The sequence below is a fragment of the Oncorhynchus mykiss genome, chromosome 3 (genome assembly GCF_013265735.2).
Source record: "Oncorhynchus mykiss isolate Arlee chromosome 3, USDA_OmykA_1.1, whole genome shotgun sequence".
NCBI lineage: Eukaryota > Metazoa > Chordata > Actinopteri > Salmoniformes > Salmonidae > Oncorhynchus > Oncorhynchus mykiss.
The window spans coordinates 85,008,918-85,033,918 of record NC_048567.1 but is presented as its reverse complement, the minus strand read 5'-3'; the positions used below and the strand labels follow the sequence as shown (position 1 = coordinate 85,033,918).

The window sequence follows — 25,001 nt, the reverse complement described above, 5'->3', positions numbered from 1 at the left end:
CTGTTGTGACTGGGGGAGGGGGGCTGGTCTGTTGTGACTGGGGGAGGGGGGCTGGTCTGTTGTGACTGGGGGAGGGGGGCTGGTCTGTTGTGACTGGGGGAGGGGGGCTGGTCTGTTGTGACTGGGGGAGGGGGGCTGGTCTGTTGTGACTGGGGGAGGGGGGCTGGTCTGTTGTGACTGAAGGAGGGGGGCTGGTCTGTTGTGACTGGGGGAGGGGGGCTGGTCTGTTGTGACTGGGGGAGGGGGGCTGGTCTGTTGTGACTGGGGGAGGGGGGCTGGTCTGTTGTGACTGAAGGAGGGGGGGCTGGTCTGTTGTGACTGAAGGAGGGGGGGCTGGTCTGTTGTGACTGAAGGAGGGGGGGCTGGTCTGTTGTGACTGAAGGAGGGGGGGCTGGTCTGTTGTGACTGAAGGAGGGGGCTCGGGCTGGTCTGTTGTGACTGAAGGAGGGGGCTGGGTCTGGTCTGTTGTGACTGAAGGAGGGGGGCGGGGGCTGGTCTGTTGTGACTGAAAGAGGGGGGCTGGGTCTGGTCTGTTGTGACTGAAGGAGGGGGGCTGGGTCTGGTCTGTTGTGACTGAAGGAGGGATCACAATCCCAAGCGTCAGCTGGAGTGGTGTAAAGCTTGCTGACATTGGACTCTGGAGCAGTGGAAACATGTTATCTGGAGTGATGAATCAAGCTTCACCATCTGGCAGTCCGAAGGAATAATCTGGGTTCAGTGGATGCCAGGATAACGTTACCTGCCCGAATGCGTACTGCCAACTGTAAAGTTTGGCGGAGGAGGAATAATGGTCTGGGGATGTTTTTCATGGTTAATGGCTAGGCCTCTTAGTTCCAGTGAAGGGGCATCTTAATGCTACAGCATACAATGACACTCTAGACGATTCTGTGCTTCCAACTATGTGGCAACAGTTTGTATTTATTATGGATCCCCATTTAGCTGCTGCCAAAGCAATTTGGGGAAGGCTCTTTCCTGTTTCAGCATGACAATTCCCCCTTTCACGAAGCGAGGTTCATACAGAAATGGCTTGTTGAGGTCTGTGAGGAAGAACTTGACTGGCCTGCACAGAGCCCTGGCCTCAACCCCATCAAACACCTTTGGGATGAATTGGAACGCTGACTGCGAGCCAGGCCTAATCACCCAACATCAGTGCCCGACCTCACTAATGCTCTTGTGGTTGAATGGAAGCAAGTCCCTGCAGCAATGTTCCAACATCTAGTGGAAAGCCTTCCCAGAAGAGTGGAGGCTGTTATAGCAGCAATGTTCCTACATTTAGTGGAAAGCCTTCCTAGAAGAGTTGACGCTGTTATAGCATCAATGTTCCAACATCTAGTGGAAAGCCTTCCCAGAAGAGTGGAGGCTGTTATAGCAGCAAAGGGGGTGTGGGTATTTTCTTATTTAACCGTTTATTTAAACAAGGAGTCATATTGAGGTTAATAATCTCTTACAAGAGAGCCCTGTACACCATTACAATAAAAACAGAATATTAAAACAACATACAGTGCCTTGCGAAAGTATTCGGCCCCCTTGAACTTTGCGACCTTTTGCCACATTTCAGGCTTCAAACATAAAGATATAAAACTGTATTTTTTTGTGAAGAATCAACAAGTGGCACACAATCATGAAGTGGAACGACATTTATTGGATATTTCAAACTTTTTTAACAAATCAAAAACTGAAAAATTGGGCGTGCAAAATGATTCAGCCCCTTTACTTTCAGTGCAGCAAACTCTCTCCAGAAGTTCAGTGAGGATCTCTGAATGATCCAATGTTGACCTAAATGACTAATGATGATAAATACAATCCACCTGTGTGTAATCAAGTCTCCGTATAAATGCACCTGCACTGTGATAGTCTCAGAGGTCCGTTAAAAGCGCAGAGAGCATCATGAAGAACAAGGAACACACCAGGCAGGTCCGAGATACTGTTGTGAAGAAGTTTAAAGCCGGATTTGGATACAAAAAGATTTCCCAAGCTTTAAACATCACGAGCACTGTGCAAGCGATAATATTGAAATGGAAGGAGTATCAGACCACTGCAAATCTACCAAGACCTGGCCGTCCCTCTAAACTTTCAGCTCATACAAGAAGGAGATCAGAGATGCAGCCAAGAGGCCCATGATCACTCTGGATGAACTGCAGAGATCTACTGCTGAGGTGGGAGACTCTGTCCATAGGACAACAATCAGTCGTATATTGCACAAATCTGGCCTTTATGGAAGAGTGGCAAGAAAGCCATTTCTTAAAGATATCCATAAAAAGTGGTGTTTAAAGTTTGCCACAAGTCACCTGGGAGACACACCAAACATGTGGAAGAAGGTGCTCTGGTCAGATGAAACCAAAATTGAACTTTCTGGCAACAATGGAAAACGTTATGTTTGGCGTAAAAGCAACACAGCTGAACACACCATCCCCACTGTCAAGCATTGTGGTGGCAGCATCATGGTTGGGCCTGCTTTTCTTCAGCAGGGACAGGGAAGATGGTTAAAATTGATGGGAAGATGGATGGAGCCAAATACAGGACCATTCTGGAAGAAAACCTGATGGAGCCTGCAAAAGACCTGAGACTGGGATGGAGATTTGTCTTCCAACAAGACAATGATCCAAAACATAAAGCAAAATCTACAATGGAATGGTTCAAAAATAAACATATCCAGGTGTTAGAATGGCCAAGTCAAAGTCCAGACCTGAATCCAATCGAGAATCTGTGGAAAGAACTGAAAACTGCTGTTCACAAATGCTCTCCATCCAACCTCACTGAGCTCGAGCTGTTTTGCAAGGAGGAATGGGAAAAAATGTCAGTCTCTCGATGTGCAAAACTGATAGAGACATACCCCAAGCGACTTACAGCTGTAATCGCAGCAAAAGGTGGCGCTACAAAGTATTAACTTAAGGGGGCTGAATAATTTTGCACGCCCAATTGTTTAACTGTTTAACAGTCTGATGGCCTTGAGATAGAAGCTGTTTTTCAGTCTCTCGGTCCCTGCTTTGATGAACCTGTACTGACCTCGCCTTCTGGATGATAGAGGGGTGAACAGGCAGTGGCTCGGGTGGTTGTTGTCCTTGATGATCTTTATGGCTTTCCTGTGACATCGGGTGGTGTAGGTGTCCTGGAGGGCAGGTAGTTTTCCCCCGGTGATGCGTTGTGCAGACCTCACTACCCTCTGGAGAGCCTTACGGTTGTGGGCGGAGCAGTTGCCATACCAGGCGGTGATACAGCCCGACAGGATGCTCTCGATTGTGCATCTGTAGAAGTTTGTGTGCTTTTGGTGACGAGCCGAATTTCTTCAGCCTCCTGAGGTTGAAGAGGCGTTGCTGCGCCTTCTTCACAATGCTGTCTGTGTGGGTGGACCAATTCAGTTTGTCTGTGATGTGTAAGCCGAGGAACTTAAAACTTACTACCCTCTCCACTACTGTTCCATCGATGTGGATAGGGGGGTGTTCCCTCTGCTGTTTCCTGAAGTCCACAATCTATCAAGAAGGCCTGAGTTCAGTCGCTGAGATAATTCTGAAACCATGAACAGGCTGTATATTCCAGGCCTACTCTTGATAATTTCTTCAGTAAACAAGGTAGTCTTGAAATGGGGTGATAGATGTCCAGATCATTTGTATCCCCACCCTAATGGAGTGACAGATGTCCAGATCATTTGTATCCCCACCCTAATGGTGTGATAGATGTCCAGATAATTTGTATCCCCACCCTAATGGAGTGATAGATGTCCAGATCATTTGTATCCCCACCCTAATGGAGTGACAGATGTCCAGATCATTTGTATCCCCACCCTAATGGTGTGATAGATGTCCAGATCATTTGTATCCCCACCCTAATGGAGTGATAGATGTCTAGATCATTTGTATCCCCACCCTAATGGAGTGAGATGTCCAGATCATTTGTATCCCCACCCTAATGGAGTGATAGATGTCTAGATCATTTGTATCCCCACCCTAATGGAGTGATAGATGTCTAGATCATTTGTATCCCCACCCTAATGGAGTGATAGATGTCTACATCATTTGTATCCCCACCCCAATGGAGTGATAGATGTCTACATCATTTGTATCCCCACCCTAATGGAGTGACAGCTCATATGCAGATGTCCATGCTTTTGGAATACTTCCTGATAACTATGTTAAATTCAAATGTGGGCTACTGAGCCAGTAATAAGGGGTTCTGCACACTTCAGCAGACCAGGCTCCAAATGATCAGCCCCTGGGGATGTTTTTCTTTGTCTGTTAGCAAAGAATCCAGGACTTCTTTCAGTGAATTTCTAAATAGAGAACTTCTGACCAGCATTTTCAGTTTCATTCAATAGATTTTCACCATCTACATCAAAACTACTCTTTTCAAGAGCTGGCTTTGAAATACATTCACATATAAAGCCTGCAGAGATCAAATGGTGATTGAAATGCATTAATGATATCCATTTTGTCAGTAATAGGGCCAGAATCGAAGTACATTTCTTGGGAGAGAAGAGGAGACACAACCCTTCCGGGATTTAACAGCTTTCCAACATTTAGCTGGGTTCCCTGTACATTCAGAGAGTGTATTAACATAATCATCTGAATTAGCTTTTTTTAACTAGTTTTACACAGATTTCTCAAATCATCTGAAAGACTGCCAGTCTGTGCCCCGAGGTTGAATCTAGCTTTGGCCCAGGCAGCATCTCTGTTATGTATGACTTCAGATAGCTCTGGACTGAACCAAGGTAAAGACCGATTTCTCTCTTTAAAAAAATGTTTTGTCATGTTTATCTACAATACGTTAGAGAAGTGGTTCAGAGCCAGCTCTGGGTCAGGTATATAGATGCAATACAATCAGTCACAAAAGGCATGTTCACTTTAATGTTTAAAATAGCTTGTTGATAAAAACACATTTTGGGTAGAGGCATCTGTAAATCCCTGACGCATACAATGGGACAGTGGTCGCTAATATCCAAAGCACTCCCAGCGTATTTCTCTGGAGTATTTGTAGGTCAATCAATGTCAATTTCGTAGGGTTCTTTAAGTTTGGATGATGTGAAAGGGATAAATGTCATGGAAATGTCATAAAATACCTGATTTACTAATTATCCCTAGCGCAAATACATCTGTGTCTGTCCGGAGCTCTCTGGTGTTGGAAACGGAGGGCCCAGATTAATAATAGGAAGTTTTTAACCAGACCCAGTTGATACAATGTTTCAAGTACTTTGCAGACAGGACCGAGTAACAGTTTAATTTCAATTATAATATCTTCGTATTTCAAAATATAGTCGATAGTTTATTAAAACACACAGGGTGTGTCTGGTCAATTTTTAAATGTGTTTTTCCAACCAATAACTCAAAGATTGGATTATACCTATTAGGAAAAGAAACCAAGTAATAGCAATGACGTTTCTCCGGGTTAGCACCATTATGTCACCACCTTCAGATTCAACATGTACAACTCTCATAGAGACTAAAGAGGAGATGGTAAAAAGTGACTTTACATTTAATGATAATATTCTCCTCACATCAATTTAGTTGACCAAGAACCTTTCCAATGTTTGATGACAACAGCCAGGAGCCATTTTCACCCAGATGAATTCCATCTTCCACAAAGTAGCCAGGCCTAATCCAGAAGGTGTCATAATTGTCGACAAAATTGGTCTAGCTTTACTAGACCCGAACAAGCCAACTGGCATCCAGTTACACCATAGATCCTCTCAATACCAACCAACCTGACTGATTGTTCTCTCATTTTCTAGGTGACTGAGCGAGCGACAGATGAGTGACAGCACGGACACCCAGCTTTTTCACCTGGTGGACATCTGAACTCTGGAAGAGTGAGGTAAGGTCAGGGGTGAACGGCCAGTCTGATATTTTTATATCACTCCACTCAGTTAAAAAAAAAAAAAAAACTTAGTTTCTCAGTCATTTGTCCAATGATCTTTCTCTGTTAGTCCATTTTGGGGGCCTGTGTTGTACTGATTTCTTCACTGTCTCATAGCCTCAGTAGGGGGCACTAGGGCTGTCCGCGACCCAATTTTTTTATTTATCTTTGTCAATCTAGAGTGGGCTGTTCTTTCGATTAATCGATTGGAAAAATACATGTTTAAAAATTGACCAGACACACCCGATGTGTTTTTTAATAAAATCTACTATTTTGAAATACGAAAATGTTGTTATTTAATTTAAACCTGTTATCAATCGCATCTGCAAAGAACTTGAAACATTGTATCAACTGGGTCTGGCCAGAAGCTTGCTATTATTAACTATTCTGGGCCCTCCGTTTCCAACTCCAGTGAGCTCCGGACAGATACTTGTATTTGCGCTAGGGATAAGAAGTAATCCAGTATTTTATGACGTTAACACTGGATCAGATGATGACATTTTTCCCTTTTTTATATTGAGGCTTGTGGTTATCGAAAGGGACAGAGCTGAAAATATTTTTCAAATACATTGAGGAACTGTTGTCATTCTCAATTACTTTGTTTACTTGCTGTTTGAGGTGAAGAAAAAAATGACTGAGAAGCTCCACAGCTCATTAACATAATCAGAAATGCAGTTGGACATCCCCAAATGTAATTAAAAGAATGTAATAAATGTGCAACCACTCGACTTAAAAAAGTCTGTCGGTCGACAGATATCAACCAAACAATTGATCGGTCAAGTAAATGGGGTCAGAGGTAGGTGGCACAGAAAGAAGAGAAATGGGAGAGCTTCATATACGCCTTGTTCAGAACCAGGCTTCTCTAACCAAATCAAATTATCCGCAGAAATTGTTGCAACCCCAATTACTAGCTTGTTCAACCGCTCTTTCGTATCGTCTGAGATCCCCAAAGATTGGAAGCTGCTGCAGTCATCCCCCTCTTCAAAGGGGGAGACACTCTAGACCCAAACTGTTACAGACCTATATCTATCCTATATCTATCCTACCCTGCCTTTCCAAGGTCTTCAAAAGCCAAGTTAACAAACAGATTACCGACCATTTCGAATCCCACCGTACCTTCTCAGCTATGCAATCTGGTTTCCGAGCTGGTCATGGGTGCACCTCAGCCACGCTCAAGGTCCTAAACTATATCATAACCGCCATCGATAAGAGACAATACTGTGCAGCTGTATCCATCGACCTGGAAAAGGCTTTCGACTCTGTCAATCACCACATTCTTATCGGCAGACTCAACAGCCTTGGTTTCTCAAATGACTGCCTCGCCTGGTTCACCAACTACTTCTCAGGTATGGCTAGGCTTCTCTAACCAAACCAAAGTTTAGGCTTCTCTAACCAAACCAAAGTTTATTTGTCATATACACATGGTTAGCAGATGTTAATGTGAGTGTAGCGAAATGCTTGTGCTTCAAGCTCCAACAGTGCAGCAATATCTAACAAGTAATCTAACAATTCCACAACAACTACCGTATTCACACAGATCTAAGTAAAGGAATGGATTAAGAATATATAAATATATAGATGAGCAATGACAGAGCTGCATAGGCAAGATGCAATAGATGGTTTTAAAATACAGTATATACAGTGGGGCAAAAAAAGTATTTAGTCAGCCACCAATTGTGCAAGTTCTCCCACTTAAAAAGATGAGAGGCCTGTAATTTTCATCATAGGTCACTTCAACTATGACAAACAAAATAAGAAGAAAAATCCAGAAAATCACATTGTAGGATTTTTAATGAATTTATTTGCAAATTATGGTGGAAAATAAGAATTTGGTCACCTGCAAACAAGCAAGATTTCTGGCTTTCACAGACCTGTAACTTCTTCTTTAAGAGGCTCCTCTGTCCTTCACTCGTTACCTCTATTAATGGCACCTGTTTGAACTTGTTATCAGTATAAAAGACACCTGTCCACAACCTCAAACAGTCACACTCCAAACTCCACTATGGCCAAGACCAAAGAGCTGTCAAAGGACACCAGAAACAAAATTGTAGACCTGCACCAGGCTGGGAAGACTGAATCTGCAATAGGTAAGCAGCTTGGTTTGAAGAAATCAACTGTGGGAGCAATTATTAGGAAATGGAAGACATACAAGACCACTGATATTCTCCCTCGATCTGGGGCTCCACACAAGATCTCACCCCGTGGGGTCAAAATGATCACAAGAACGGTGAGCAAAAATCCCAGAACCACACAGGGGGACCTAGTGAATGACCTGCAGAGAGCTGGGACCAAAGTAACAAAGCCTACCATCAGTAACACACTACGCCGCCAGGGACTCATCCTACAGTGCCAGGCGTGTCCCCCTGCTTAAGCCAGTACATGTCCAGGCTCGTCTGAAGTTTGCCAGAGAGCATTTGGATGATCCAGAAGAAGATTGGGAGAATGTCATATGGTCAGATGAAACCAAAATATAACTTTTTGGTAAAAACTCAACTCGTCGTGTTTGGAGGACAAAGAATGCTGAGTTGCATCCAAAGAACACCAAACCTACTGTGAAGCATGGGGTGGAAACATCATTCTTTGGGGCTGTTTTTCTGCAAAGGGACCAGGACGACTGATCCGTGTAAAGGAAAGAATGAATGGGGCCATGTATCGTGAGATTTTGAGTGAAAACCTCATTCCATCAGCAAGGGCATTGAAGATGAAACGTGGCTGGGTCTTTCAGCATGACAATGATCCCAAACACACTGCCCGGGCAACGAAGGAGTGGCTTCGTAAGAAGCATTTCAAGGTCCTGGAGTGGCCTAGCCAGTCTCCAGATCTCAACCCCATAGAAAATCTTTGGAGGGAGTTGAAAGTCCGTGCTGCCCAGCAACAGCCCCAAATCATCACTGCTCTAGAGGAGATCTGCATGGAGGAATGGGCCAAAATACCAGCAACAGTGTGTGAAAACCTTGTGAAGACTTAAAGAAAACGTTTGATCTCTGTCATTGCCAACAAAGGGTATATAACAAAGTATTGAGATGATAAAATGTTATTGACCAAATACTTATTTTCCACCATAATTTGCAAATAAATTCATTAAAAATCCTACAATGTTTTTTTCTCATTTTGTCTGTCATAGTTGAAGTGTACCTATGATGAAAATTACAGGCCTCTCATCTTTTTAAGTGGAGAACTTGCACAATTGGTGGCTGACTAAATACTTTTTTGCCCCACTGTACATATGAGATGAGTAATGCAAGATATGCCTCTCTGAGTTAGTGATGGCTGTTTAACAGTCTGATGGCTGTGATAGAAGCTGTTTTTCAGTCTCTCGGTCCCAGCTTTGATGCACCTGTACTGACCTCTCCTTCTGGATGGTAGCGGGGTGAACAGGCAGTGGCTCTGGTGGTTGTTATCCTTGATGATCTTTATGGCTTTCCTGTGACATCGGGTGCTGTAGGTGTCCTGGAGGGCAGGTTGTTTGCCCCAGGTGATACGTTGTGCAGACCTCACTACCCTCTGGAGAGCCTTACGGTTGTGGGCGGAGCAGTTGCCGTACCAGACTTAGATACAGCCCGACAGGATGCTTTCAATTGTGCATCTGTAAAAGTTTGTTTAGCGTTTTACATGACAAGCCAAATGTCTTCAGCCTCCTGAGTTTGAAGAGGTGCTGTTGCGCCGCCTTCACCAGACTGTCTGTGTGGGTGGACCATTTCAGTTTGTCCGTGACGTGTACGCCGAGGTATAAATCAGTGAAGCCTCGCAACATGTCACACCAATCAAATGCCTTGCTTGGGCAGAGAGTGTTCAAGCAGAGGATTTCTAATGCCTTTATCTAATCGATGTTGTGTATACAGCACACAAAACCAAAATCAGTTTTTCTTCCATGTTATGAAATGTTGCAAACTAGGATATGGAACAACTATATGCAATATGTGTCCTACCTGGTCTGAAAACCATGACGAACAGCACGTAAGCTTCCACGGGCATGTGGGGGAGGGTTCTTGAAATGTAACATCCAATAAAAATGTAGCTGCTGGAAGCCAGCGGATCCTTCTAGCGGCTTTCGCTAATACTACATTCTCCAGACCTCCATGGAGACGTGATGACATCGTGATCTTGAGGCTACGCAAGACTAAAATAGGCTATATCTCAATGCAACATACAACAATTTCAATGATTTTACTGAGTTACAGTTCATATAAGGAAATCAGTAAATTTAAATAAATGAATTAGGCCCTAATCTATGGATTTCACATGACTGGGAATACAGATATGCGTTCGTTGGTCAGAGATACCTTAAGGTTGGGGCGGCGATCCGAAAATCAGTCAATCTTGTGTGACCGCAATTTTGCCTCGTGACACATCTCCTTCGCATAGAGTTGATCAGGCTGTTTATTGTGGCCTGTTATTTGTTGTCCCACTCTTCAATGGCTGTGTGGCGAAAACTGGAACTCACTATCCAGAGCATCCCAAACTTGCTCAATGGGTGACTGAGTGTCGGAGTATGCAGGCCATGGAAGAACTGGGACATTTTCAGCTTCCGGAATTGTGACCAGATCCTTGGGATATGGGGCCTTGCATTATCATGCTGAAACGTGAGGTGGGCCTCGATCTCGTTATGGTATCTCTGTGCATTCAAATTGCCATAGATGAAATGCAGTTGTGTGTGTTGTCCGTAGCTTATGACTGCCCATACCATAACCCCACTGCCTACATACGGCACTCTGTTCACAACATTGACAACAAACCACTCGCCCACACGATGCCATCTGCCCAGTACAGTTGAAACCGGGATTAATCCGTGAAGAGCACACTTCTCCAGCATGCCTGTGGCCATCAAAGGTTAGCATTTGCCCACTGAAGTTGGTTACGAAGCCGAACTGCAGTCAGGTCAAGACCCTGGTGAGGACGATGAGCACACAGATGAGCTTCCCTGAGACTGTTTTTGCAGAAGTTCTTGGGTTGTGCAAACCCACAGTTTCATCAGCTTTCCGTTTGGCTGGTCTCAGACTGCAGGTGAATGAACCAGATGTGGAGGTCCTGGGATGGCGTGGTTACATGTGGTCTGCAGTTGAGGTCGGTTGGATGTACTGCCAAATTCTCTAAAATGACATTGGAGGTGGCTTATGCTAATTAACATTAAATTATCTGGCAATAGCTCTCGTGGACATTCCTGCAATCAGCATCCCAATTGCACACTCCCTCAATTTTGAAACATCTATGGCATTGTGTTGTGGACAGAACTGCACATTTTAGTGGCCTTTTATTGTCACCAGCACAAGGTGCACCTGTGTAATGATCATGCCATTTAATCAGCTTCTTGTTTAATCAGCTTCTTGATATGCCACATCTGTCAGGTGGATGGATTATCTTGGCAAAGGAGAAATACTCACTAACAGGGATGTAAACAAATTTGTGCACAAAATTTGAGAGAAATAAGCTTTTTGTGTGTATGGAACATTTTTGGGATCTTTTATTTCAGCTCATGAGACCAACACGTTACATGTTGCGTTTATATTTTTGTTAAGTATATTTTGTAATTGTAGGCAATTCTTATTCCTTATTACCTCACATTTGTCATTGTATTCCTAAATGTATTTTTGTGCTGCTAAAATGTTAAACTTAATGTAGAGCCTTGAATGGGCAGAGTTGCGTGATGTCACCGTAGGGCCCTGAATGGGCAGAGTTACGTAATGTCACCGTAGGGCCCTGAATGGGCAGAGTTACGTAATGTCACCGTAGGGCCCTGAATGGGCAGAGTTACGTAATGTCACCGTAGGGCCCTCAATGGGCAGAGTTACGCAATGTCACCGTAGGGCCCTGAATGGGCAGAGTTACGCAATGTCACCGTAGGGCCCTGAATGGGCAGAATTACGTAATGTCACCGTAGGGCCCTGAATGGGGCAGAGTTACGTAATGTCACCGTAGGGCCCTGAATGGGGGGGAGTTGCGTAATGTCACCGTAGGGCCCTGAATGGGGGGGAGTTGCGTAATGTCACCGTAGGGCCCTGAATGGGTGGGAGTTACGTAATGTCACCGTAGGGCCCTGCTGAATGGGGGGGGAGTTACGTAATGTCACCGTAGGGCGCTGAATGGGGGGGGGGAGTTACGTAATGTCACCGTAGGGCCCTGAATGGGCAGAGTTACGTAATGTCACCGTAGGGCCCTGAATGGGGGGGGAGTTGCGTAATGTCACCGTAGGGCCCTGAATGGGGGGGGAGTTGCGTAATGTCACCGTAGGGCCCTGAATGGGGGGGAGTTGCGTAATGTCACCGTAGGGCCCTGAATGGGTGGGAGTTACGTAATGTCACCGTAGGGCCCTGCTGAATGGGGGGGGAGTTACGTAATGTCACCGTAGGGCCCTGAATGGGGGGGGGGGAGTTACGTAATGTCACCGTAGGGCCCTGCTGAATGGGGGGGGAGTTACGTAATGTCACCGTAGGGCCCTGAATGGGGGGGGGGAGTTACGTAATGTCACCGTAGGGCCCTGAATTGGGGGGAGTTACGCAATGTCACTGTAGGGCCCTGAATGGGCAGAGTTACATATTGTCACCGTAGGGCCCTGAATGGGCAGAGTTACGTAATGTCACTGTAGGGCCCTGAATGGGGCAGAGTTACGTAATGTCACCGTAGGGCCCTGAATGGGCAGAGTTACGTAATGTCACCGTAGGGCCCTGAATGGGGGGGAGTTGCGTAATGTCACCGTAGGGCCCTGAATGGGCAGAGTTACGTATTGTCACCGTAGGGCCCTGAATGGGTGGAGTTACGTAATGTCATCGTAGGGCCTTGCTGAATGGGCGGAGTTAGCTATCCCTGCAACAGCTTTAGATGCAGGGTTTATGAAATGAACTACCATTCTACTGACTGATAACCCACTGACTTGCCTAGTTAAATAAAGGTAAAATAAAAATTAAAACATCTATTTAATTTCACAATATGGTCCAGTTTGATGCCATCAGGGGCCAAGTGTCACTCCTGACAGACTGCAGTTGCCATAGTAACATATTACTGTGGAGAGTTCCTGCTGTCTGGGTGTTTGACACGAGAAAGAGAGGAAATGTGTGAAAGAGACAGAACACTGCTTAAAAAGGGAAGTTAGGAACCAATATACACAGGCAGTTAGGAAAGCTAAGGCTAGCTTTTTCAAACAGAAATGTTCATCCTGTAGCACTAATTGCAAAAACTTCTGGGACACTGTTAAGTCCATGGAGAATAAGAGCACCTCCTCCCAGCTGCCCACTGCACTGAGGCTAGGAAACACTGTCACCACAGATACATTTGCGATAATTGAGAATTTTTCTACGGCTGGCCATGCTTTCCACCTGGCTGCCCCTACCCCGGTCAACAGCCCTGCACCCCTCACTGCAACTTGCCCAAGCCTCCCCCATGTATCCTTTACCCAAATCCAGATAGCTGATGTTCTGAAAGAACTGCAAATTCTGGACCCTCTCTTCCTAAAATTACCCGCCGAAATTGTTGCAACCCCAATTACTAGCTTGTTCTACCTCTTTTGTATCGTCTGAGATCCCCAAAGATTGGAAGCTGCCGTGGTCATCCCCCTCTTCAAAGGGGGAGACACTAGACCCAAACTGTTACAGACCTATATCTATCCTACCCTGCCTTTCTAAGGTCTTTGAAAGCCAAGTTCACAGACAGATTACCGACCGTTTCAAATTCCACCGTACCTTCCTACCTGGTTTCAGAGCTGGTCATGGGTGCACCTCAGTCACGCTCAAGGTACTAAACTCTGTCACAGCTGCCATCGATAAAATACAATACTGTGCAGCTGTATTCATCGACCTGGCCAAGGCTTTCGACTCTGTCAATCACAGCCTTGGTTTCTCAAATGACTGCCTCGCCTGGTTCACCAACTACTTCTCAGACAGATTTCAGTGTGTCAAATCGGAGGGCCTGTTGTCCGAACCTCTGGCAGTCTCTATGGGGGTGCCACAGGGTTCAATCCTCAGGCCGACTCTCTTCTCTGTATACATCAATGATCTACGCAGAGGTGGATCAGAGAACCATTCTGGATACTTCTGGCCCTTCTTTGGACACTGTGTTAACTGACCTCCAGATGAGCTTCAATGCCATACAACTCTCCTTTCCTTGCCTCCAACTGCTCTTAAATGCAAGTAAAACTAAATGCATGCTCTTCAACCGATCGCTACCCACACCTAACCCCCCTGTCCAGCATCACTACTCTGGACGGTTCTAACTTAGAATACGTGGACAACTACAAATACCTAGGTGTCTGGTTAGATTCTAAACTTTCCTTCCAGACTCACATTAAGCATCTCCAATCCAAAATTAAATCTAGAATCGGCTTCCTATTTCGCAACAAAGCATCCTTCACTCATGCTGCCGAACACACCCTCGTAAAACTGACTATCCTACCGGTCCTTCGGCGATTTCATTTACAAAATAGCCTCCAAAACTCTACTCAGCAAATTGGATGCAGTCTATCACAGTGCCATCCGTTTTGTCACCTAAGCCCCATATACTACCCACCACTGCGACCTGTATCCTCTCGTTGGCTGGCCCTCGCTTCATACTCGTCGCCAAACCCACTGGCTCCAGGTCATCTATAAGTCGTTGCTAGGTAAAGCCCCGCCTTATCTCAGCTCACTGGTCACCGTAGCAGCACCCACCTGCAGCACGCGCTCCTGCAGGTTTATCTCTCTAGTCACCCCCTAAACCAATTCCTTCTTCGGCCGCCTTTCCTTTCAGTTCTCTGCTGCCGATGACTGGAACGAACTGCAACAATCTTTGAAGCTGGAGACTCATATCTCCCTCACTAGCTTTAAGCACCAGCTGTCAGAGAAGCTCACAGATCACTGCACCTGTACATAGCTCATCTGTAATAGCTAATCCAACTACCTCATCACCATGTTATTTATTTTGCTCCTTTGCACCCCAGTTTCATCTTCTGCACATCTATCACCCCAGTGTTTAATTTGCCATACTGTAATAATTTCGCCACTAAGGCCTATTTATTGCCTATCCCCCCTTATACTACCTCATTTGCACACACTGTATATAGACTTTCTCTATTGTATTATTGACTATTTAAAAAAAAATGTTTTAATGAGCGCCAGCAGTTCTCTGGCTTTTCTATGGAACTGTTTGGTGATCGACTAGAAATGCCTTGAAGATCGACCAATCAACCTGTTGGTGACCACTGCTCTAGACTATACGTGCTTGTTTTGTCACAAACTATTTGAATTTTAGCAACCAAGACATGGCGGTGCGGTTTCTCCATAATTCAGCTTTAATTAAATGTTCTTGGAACCTTTAAAGAACTTAGACCAGCTGTTCTGTCAACATTCTTACAACATTAAGGGAATGTCCTAACTTAACCCTGTATGACACATATGTCAGAGTCAAGGCCCGCGGGCCACATCCGGCCCGCAAGAAGGTTTTTTACGGCCCCTGGGATGATCTTGATTTATTATTAGAACCGGCCCGCAGCAAGCCGGCAGCCCGCAGATCTTTTACACGCACCAATACTACATTTCCCACAATGCAAAGGTGACGCACCGAGCAGTAGGCTGCTTCATTTCAATATTTATTGGCACAGCAGTCGTCAGCATCACAGTAAAATTAACTTTCAGATACCCATCAAAAATGGCAAAACGGAAGGTGGATACTGAGAACCGGGGGTTTCAAACAAGGTGGGAGTCGGAGTATATGTTCACGAAGGTAGCTGGAAAACCTGTGTGTCTTCTGTGTGGAGAAAGTGTGGCGGTACTGAAAGAGTATAATCTGAGACGACATTATGAAACGAAACACGCGGACAAAAACAAGAATATGGACATGGAACAAAGGCTACAAAAGGCAGAGGAATTAAAACGAGGCCTCAAATCTCGACAGGCTCTGTTCAAAAAAGCCAAATCACAAGGCCAGGCTGCTGTCAAGGCCAGTTTTATTTTGGCAGAAGAGATCGCTAAATCAGCCCGGCCATTTACGGAGGGGGATTTCATCAAAAACTGCATGATTAAAGTTTGTGACGAAGTTTGCCCAGAAAAAAGGCAACTCTTTTTAAATGTGAGTCTGAGCAGAAACACCATTGCCGAGAGAGTAGACCAGTTGTCCATCAATCTAAAAGAGCAGCTTGTGAAAAAGGGAAAAGATTTTATTGCATATTCCTTGGCTGTGGATGAGAGCACCGACATTTCTGACATTGCCCAGTTGTCAATTTTCATCCGCGGAGTGGACTCCAACCTAAGCGTGACAGAGGAGTTTTTGGCTTTACGTCCTATGCATGGCACAACTACGGGGCATGATTTGTATGAAGAGGTGTCAAGATGTGTAAATGAGATGGAGCTGCCTTGGGAAAAACTTGTGGGTTTGACAACCGACGGAGCACCTGCGATGTGTGGACACAGGAGCGGACTGGTGGCGAAGATACGGGAAAAGATGCAAGAGGAAAACGCGACAGGTGAGCTGACAGCTTATCATTGTATCATACACCAGGAAGCGTTGTGCGGTAAAGCCTTGAAAATGGAGCATGTAATGAGCATCATCACGCGCACAGTTAACTTTATCAGAGCCAAAGGTTTGAATCACCGCCAGTTCAAGGCATTTCTGACGGAGTTAGAAACGGAGCATGGTGATTTGCCTTATCACACAGAGGTGCGATGGCTAAGCCAGGGAAAGGTGCTTCAAAGATGTTTCGAGCTTCGTGAGGAGATTTGTCTGTTCTTGGACAGCAAAGGGAAAGACACAACACAACTCCGAGACGAAATGTTTCTGTGTGAAATGGCTTTTCTGTGTGACATTACGAGTCATCTGAATGCAATAAACTTGCAGCTGCAGGGTCGGGATCGTGTCATCTCTGATATGTACAGTACAGTGAAGGCATTTAAAACCAAACTGACTCTGTGGGAGACGCAGATGCGGAAAGAAAATTTGAGCCACTTTCCCAGCTGCCAGACCATGAAAGAGAAGCTCTCTACCAGTGCGTTCCCGAGCACACAGTTGGCTGATAAAATAGGTATGCTTGCCGCTGACTTTCGACGCCGATTTGCTGACTTTGAAGCACAAAAAAGCAGGTTGGAACTGCTCGGTAACCCATTTGCTGTTGACGTGGAAAGCTCACCACCAAACCTCCAAATGGAGTTGATTGACCTCCAATGCAATGATGCACTGAGGGCAAAATATGCGGCAGTGGGTGCTGCGGAGTTCGCCCGTTTCCTCCCCGGCACAATGCCCCAGCTGCGCATCCAGGCTGCTCAAACGTTGTCTATGTTTGGCAGCACATACCTGTGTGAACAACTGTTTTCTTTGATGAACCTGAACAAAACATCACACAGAAGTCGACTTACTGCTGAACACCTCCACTCAATTCTGAGGATTTCTTCAGCTCAGAGCCTTACCCCGAACATTGATGAACTTGTGGAAAAGATGGGACACCACCAAGTATCACCCTCAACCTCAAACAAGTGAACATTACTGTGCAATCACATATTTAGAGTTTTTACTCAGTTCAAGTTTAAAAGTTAAAATTTAATATTTGTTTTCACTGCATGTTACTTCTCCTTAAACAAAGTGTTGTTTTTGATTAATAGATTTTTGCACTTTATTTTTTTGTATTTCAATCCAATTATATTTTAAAAATATTTCAGTTGAGTGGATGATAGAAAATTGCTATTATTGTTTTTTCTTTGAAGTAAATTTAGCCCACTTTTGCTAAAATAGAAAATATAGTCTACTGATGGTGCCTTGAATACCGGTTTCTTTCATTTAATGTTCATGTTATGGGGATATTTATATAAAGGAAATTTGTCTTTTGTGTCTGTTGAAAATTAAAGATTACTGACAGAGCCATAAGAAAATATTGCTTTAATTATCTGATCATATTGTAATATATTTGTTAGGTTTTCAGTAGGTTCAATTAGGTTCACTAGACTATATGCGTCATTTAAAAATTTTTCAATGAACATTCGAACAGTCCGGCCCTCGTCTTGTAGCTGATTTTTTTATTTGGCCCTCCGTCCATTTGACTTTGACACCCCTGCTGTATGACATCACAACTGAGCATATTTTGTGTTTTGGGAACCTATCTCTTGTAATGTACCTTTTATGATTATCCTCGAGAGTCCAAATAGGTCAGATCAGGTTTGCAATGAATGACTTAACAACTCACGCCCGTGCTCTCCAGATTCACCAAAGGAATGTGCTTTGTCACAACAAACCTTTTTCCCGCTAAAACATCTTCAAAAGCAACTAGTGGAACTATATTTCTAACAGAACGTGGGGAATGGTCAGAGGCGATCTATAGAACACATATTTTTGTTGGTTATTTTGTGATGTCATTAAAAATGTTATAAAGGAAATACTGTAACTTGGAAAAGTATACTCACTACATGTGACTCACCACCTGGATTTGGTCTTATGTAGCAACATTTGAATTTCTGCCTTTTACATTGGATAAAAGTAGAGACTCAGTGCTACAAAATGGTATAACATACACTGCAGGAAACAATGAGAAAGCAATTCTGCTTTGAAAGTTGATCAACTTGTAAACTGAGAACGGTCTTTCAATGTTTTGGCACTACTATTGGAGAGCCCTTTGTCTACACCCATTCAACATTGTTCACACCCTCTTAAGCCTTAGCCCCACCCATCTCTTTTAAGGTTGATCTGAGCGTTCTGTACTAACTTGCCTGCTACTTCCAGACATCTAAGAGAGCGAGAACAGCTCACTGAACATTACTCGCCCTAGCAGAGCTGGTTAGGGTGTTATGTTATCCAGAGTGTTGGTGACTGCAACTGTGCTGTCAGATTGTCTGTTTGTAAATGCAGAGTGTTTCGCATTCGTGTTCAATAAGTAGGGTTGATCCAAAAGCTCTGACCTCACAACGACAGTCAAGCACCCAAGCTAACTGGCCAACATTGGCTAGCTACTTCCAGACAAATGAGAGAACACCCCACTCTAACCATTTTACTCCCCCTAGTAGAGCTGCTTAGGCTGTTTTCATGTTATCCAAAGCGTTGGTGACTAACAGTGCTGCTGGCAACAATTGAATTAAGCTTTGATGCCGACGTTTACTGACAGGGACATATTCAGCGGCTGTTGAGCGTTCAAATATTAATAAGTTATTCTGCGCTCTGGCACAATAAGACAAGTCTTTTTGTTAAGAAATTTGTTAACCTGTTGCGACTCTAGGGGCAGTATTTTCATTTTTGGAAAGAAAAACGTTCCCGTTTTAAACGGGATATTTTGTCAGGACAAGATGCTAGAATATGCATATAATTGAAAGCTTTGGATAGAAAACACTCTAACGTTTCCAAAACTGTAAAGATATTGTCTGTGAGTATAACAGAACTGATGTTGCAGGCGAAAGCCTGAGAAAAATCCAATCCGGAAGTGCCCCATATTTTGAAAGTGCTGCGTTCCAATGAGTCCCTATTGAGCTGTGAATGTCCTATCAACGAGCTTACGCTTTCTACGTATTCCCCAAGGTGTCTACAGCATTGTGACGTAGTTTTACGCATTTATGTTGAAGAATAGCCGTAGGCGGCTACATTGCGTAAGTGGTCACATGATGGCTCCCAGGGTGACTCTAATACAGAGGTAGCCATTACTCCAATCGGTCCTACTGAAAAACGAATTGTCCCGACAGATATATTATCGAATCAATATTAGAAAAACACCTTGAGGATTGATTATAAACAACGTTTGCCATGTTTCTGTCGATATTATGGAGCTAATTTGGAATATTTTTCGCCGTTTTCGTGACTGCAATTTCCGGGCAATTTCTCAATCAAACGTGAAGAACAAACGGAGCTATTTCGCCTACAAAAATAATATTTTGGGGAAAAATGTACTTTGGCTATCTACCTGGGAGTCTCGTGAGGGAAAACATCCGAAGCTCATCAAAGGTAAACGATTTAATTTGATTTATTTTCTGATTTCCGTGACCAAGTTACCTGCTGCTAGCTGGACAAAATCCTATGCTAGGCTATCGATAAACTTACACAAATGCTTGTCTAGCTTTGGCTGTAAAGCATATTTTGAAAATCTGAGATGACAGGGTGATTTAACAAAAGGCTAAGCTGTGTCTCAATATATTTCATTTGTGATTTTCATGAATAAGGATATTTATGTCCGTTGCGTTATGCTAATTTAGTTTCAGGCGATGATTACGCTCCCGCATGCGGGTTTGGGAGTCACAAGAAGTGAAATGTAGATAGCTATTTAGCTACCTCGGTAAACAATGAATCCCAAAGCATGACGTAACGTTATTGAGCCAGCCAGCTAATGTTAGCTAGCTAGCTAACAGTACACTTTAACTTGGAAAATAAATGCTTTGTCAAAATTAGAAACGCGTAATATCTGAAAATGCATCTAGCTAGACTATCTTACCCATGCTCTGAAATCGGAGTAGATAGCCAGAGCGAATTTACCAGCTAGTATGTCTATCAATGGTTGCAGTGACATTCTATTGATATGGATACTTGCATGGTGGAGTCTTTTTGTTAAGACATGTGGCTAGCTAGCTAAACAATGGACCGTAGTCACAGCTCATGATGTTACTACCCTGCATGAGTCTGCAGGTAGCTAACCAACCAGTTATATGGCTAATACCTAGTCAAGCAAATATGTCTGATATATGAAGAATAAGATCATACACATAATGTTAGCTAGTGACCCAGTAAGCTAGCTAACAGTACACTTTAACTTGACATTAAGTTTATACAGTTTTACTACGCGATACATGAATAGAAAAAAAGCTGTGTTCGACACAATTACCTAAACATACTGACCAGCTCCAATAGACAGATGCGCGCTGCATGGCTGACCAATCCAAACTCATCTCTCGGCATGTCCAGCCCACTTATCTCAGCCAATCATGGCTAGCGTGAAGGTTGCTCACTTTTTCTGTGGCTAAACCAACTGGGCTCGTAGTTAAAATGTATTCGTATTTACAGATGGCATACTAGTTTGATATTAAGGCACATTAAAATTCACGTGTTCAAGAAGGTATTTCTGCCAAAACACATTTTTTACTTTGAAACAGCTCTCCTGTGAAGTCGTGACTTGTGACATACTCTTAGTTTACTGAATCGGGTCATATGACGTTTCCGTACTATGCGTTGTGCATGTAATATGAAAAATATGAATATTTTTGTTTCCAGAGGGATGTGATGTGAGAAGCTATGAGAATTGTTTTCCATAACTTTGCACCATGAGTAGTCACCGCCCCGAAGTGAGGTCAGACAGTGTTTTCCATAACTTTGCACCGTGAGTAGTCACCGCCCCGAAGTGAGGTCAGACAGTGTCAGCATTCCAGAACTGCCTGTGGGGTCCAAAAGGTTTTGAAAAAAACACATTAGACCAGAAAAGCGTGAAACAGCAGCTGCATGTTTAAAATGGTTTGAATCTCAACACGAGGTGGGGAAGATAGTCAGTCACCTCCCGGACAATCACTGATATGGCTGATTAGCTGTCCTATGTAAAGTATCTTCAAGTAGTCCCATCCTGTTACTCTGCTCAAACCATTGTTTTATGCTACTCTCATCACCCCACTAGGGGAACCATCGATACGGCTGGCTCTGACCTCTGCCCAATGGAAGCACATTGTTTTGGTGACGTCAGCTAACTATAATCACGTTGTCAGCTAACTATAATCACGTTGTTGTCTGCTAACTATAATCACGTTGTCTGCTAACTATAATCACGTTGTCTGCTAACCCATCGATAATCCTCCGCATGACTGGACAGTTTTTGTCTTGTGAGAATATTTGCAGCAACTTCAATGTTCTGGGATCTTGAGCACAGCCAATGTTGGTTTGCTGGGAAAGCATTACTGGTACATTGTTTATTATTCTGATCAAAAATACAAATGCAACATGAAATAATTTCTACTATTTTGCGGAGTTACAAATCAAAGTTTATTTGTCACGCGCGCCGAATACAACAGGTGTAGTGCAGTCACCTTGCAGTGAAATGCTTACTTACAGGCTCTAACCAATAGTGCAAAAAAGGTATTAGGTGAACAATAGGTAGGTAAAGAAATAAAACAACAGTAAAAAGACAGGCTATATACAGTGGTGAGGCTGTAAAAGTAGAGAGGACACAGACACTGGTTAGTAAGGCTTATTGAGGTAGTATGTACATGTGACTATGCATATATGATAAACGGAGAGTAGCTGTAGCGTAAAGAGGGGTTGGTGGGTGGGACACAATGCAGATAGCCCAGTTAACCAATGTGCGGGAGCACTGGTTGGTCGGGCCAATTGAGGTAGTATGTACATGAATGTATAGTTAAAGTGACTATGCATATATGATAAACAGAGAGTAGCAGCAGCGTAAAAGGGGGGTGGGGCACACAATGCAAATTGTCCGGGTAACCATTTGGTTACCTGTTCAGGAGTCTTATGGCTTGGGGGTAAAAACTGTTGAGAAGCCTTTTTTTGTCCTAGACTTGGCACTCCGGTACCACTTGCCATGTGGTAGAGTGAACAGTCTATGACTAGGGTGGCTGGGGTCTTTGACAATTTTTAGGGCCTTCCTCTGACACCGCCTGGTGTAGAGGTCCTGGATGGCAGGAAGCTTGGCCCCAGTGATGTACAACTTGTACTGATGTACAACTTGAGACATCTGTGGCATGACAAAAATGCATGTTTTAGTGGCCTTTTGTCCCCAGCACAAAGTGCACCTGTGTAATGATGCTGTTTAATCAGCAGCTTGATATGCCACACCTGTCAGGTGAATGTATTATCTTGACAAAGGATAAATGCTGACTGACAGGGATGTAAACAAATTTGTGGCTCTATGGAACAGTTCTGTGATATTTCAGCTCATGAAACATGGGACCAGCAATTTACATGTTGCATTTATATTTATTTATACATTACCTGGAAATCTAATGAGAAGTTTTGGGAAATGTTCTGGGTGGTGGTTAGATGTTTTTGGGGGTGGTTAGATGTTTTGGGAAATGTTATGGGTGGTGGTTAGATGCTCTGGGGGGTGGGGGGGTGGTTAGATGTTCTGGGTGGTTGTTAGATGTTTTGGGAAATGTTTGTGTGCGGGGGGTGGGGGGTTAGATGTCTGGGGGGGTGGTTAGATGTTCTGGGGGGGTGGTTAGATGTTTTGGGAAATGTTCGGGGGGTTGGTTAGATGTCTGGGGGGGTGGTTAGATGTTCTGGGGGGGTGGTTAGATGTTTTGGGAAATGTTCGGGGGGTTGGTTAGATGTTCTGGGGGGGTGGTTAGATGTTCTGGGGGGGTGGTTAGATGTTCTGGGGGGGTGGTTAGATGTTCTGGGGGGGTGGTTAGATGTTTTGGGAAATGTTCGGGGGGGGTGGTTAGATGTTTTAGGAAATGTTCTAGGGGGGTGGTTAGATGTTTTAGGAAATGTTCTAGGGGGGTGGTTAGATGTTCTGGGGGGGTGGTTAGATGTTCTGGGGGGGTGGTTAGATGTTCTGGGGGTGGTTAGATGTTCTGGGGGGTGGTTAGATGTTTTGGGAAATGTTCTAGGGGGGTGGTTAGATGTTTTGGGAAATGTTCTAGGGGGGTGGTTAGATGTTCTAGGGGGGTGGTTAGATGTTCTGGGGGGTGGTTAGATGTTCTGGGGGGGTGGTTAGATGTTCTGGGGGGGTGGTTAGATGTTTTGGGAAATGTTCGGGGGGGTGGTTAGATGTTTTGGGAAATGTTCGGGGGGGGGGGTGGTTAGATGTTTTGGGAAATGTTCGGGGGGGTGGTTAGATGTTTTGGGAAATGTTCGGTGGGGTGGTTAGATGTTTTGGGAAATGTTCTAGGGGGGGTGGTTAGATGTTTTGGGAAATGTTCTGGGGGGGGTGGTTAGATGTTTTGGGAAATGTTCTGGGGGGGGGGGTTAGATGTTCTGGGGGGTGGTTAGATGTTCTGGGGGGTGGTTAGATGTTTTGGGAAATGTTCTAGGGGGGGTGGTTAGATGTTTTGGGAAATGTTCTGGGGGGGGGTTAGATGTTCTGGGGGGTGGTTAGATGTTCTGGGGGGTGGTTAGATGTTCTAGAGGGTGGTTAGATGTTTTGGGAAATGTTCTAGGGGGGTGGTTAGATGTTCTTGGGGTGGTTAGATGTTTTGGGAAATGTTCTTGGGGTGGTTAGATGTTTTGGGGAAATGTTCTAGGGGGGTGGTTAGATGTTTTGGGAAATGTTCTGGGGGGTGGTTAGATGTCCTGGGGGATGGTTAGATGTTCTAGAGGGTGGTTAGATGTTTTGGGAAATGTTCTAGGGGGGTGGTTAGATGTTTTTGGGGGTGGTTAGATGTTTTGGGAAATGTTCTGGGGGTGGTTAGTTCTGGGGGTGGGGGGGTGGTTAGATGTTCTGGGTGGTTGTTAGATGTTTTGGGAAATGTTTGTGTGGGGGGGGGGTGGTTAGATGTTCTGGGGGGGTGGTTAGATGTTTTGGGAAATGTTCGGGGGGGGGTGGTTAGATGTTTTGGGAAATGTTCTAGGGGTGGTTAGATGTTTTTGGGGGGTGGTTAGATGTTTTGGGAAATGTTCTAGGGGTGGTTAATGTTTTTGGTGGGTGGTTAGATGTTTTGGGAAATGTTCTGGGTGGTGGTTAGATGTTCTGGGGGGTGGTTAGATGTTCTGGGGGGTGGTTAGATGTTCTGGGGGGTGGTTAGATGTTTTTGGGGGTGGTTAGATGTTTTGGGAAATGTTCTGGGGGTGGTTAGATGTTCTGGGGGTGGTTAGATGTTTTTGGTGGGTGGTTAGATGTTTTGGGAAATGTTCGGGGGGGGGGTGGTTAGATGTTTTGGGAAATGTTCTAGGGGTGGTTAGATGTTTTTGGGGGGTGGTTAGATGTTTTGGGAAATGTTCTAGGGGTGGTTAATGTTTTTGGTGGGTGGTTAGATGTTTTGGGAAATGTTCTAGGGGTGGTTAATGTTTTTGGTGGTTGTTAGATGTTTTGGGAAATGTTTGTGTGGGGGGGGGGGGTGGTTAGATGTTCTGGGGGGGTGGTTAGATGTTTTGGGAAATGTTCGGGGGGGGGTGGTTAGATGTTTTGGGAAATGTTCTAGGGGTGGTTAGATGTTTTTGGGGGGTGGTTAGATGTTTTGGGAAATGTTCTAGGGGTGGTTAATGTTTTTGGTGGGTGGTTAGATGTTTTGGGAAATGTTCTGGGTGGTGGTTAGATGTTCTGGGGGGTGGTTAGATGTTCTGGGGGGTGGTTA

General features: G+C 44.5%; 1 protein-coding gene across 1 annotated transcript in view; it reads left to right on the top strand.

Moving 5' to 3' along the window:
- Nucleotides 1–25,001, top strand: part of LOC110520668 (protein FAM126B-like) — a 150,267-nt gene that overhangs the window by 28,900 nt on the left and 96,366 nt on the right. Inside the window, exon 2 of the mRNA XM_036975376.1 lies at nt 5,723–5,805. The gene's annotated coding sequence lies outside the window, so the exon portion shown is untranslated. The remainder of the gene's footprint in view (nt 1–5,722; nt 5,806–25,001) is intronic.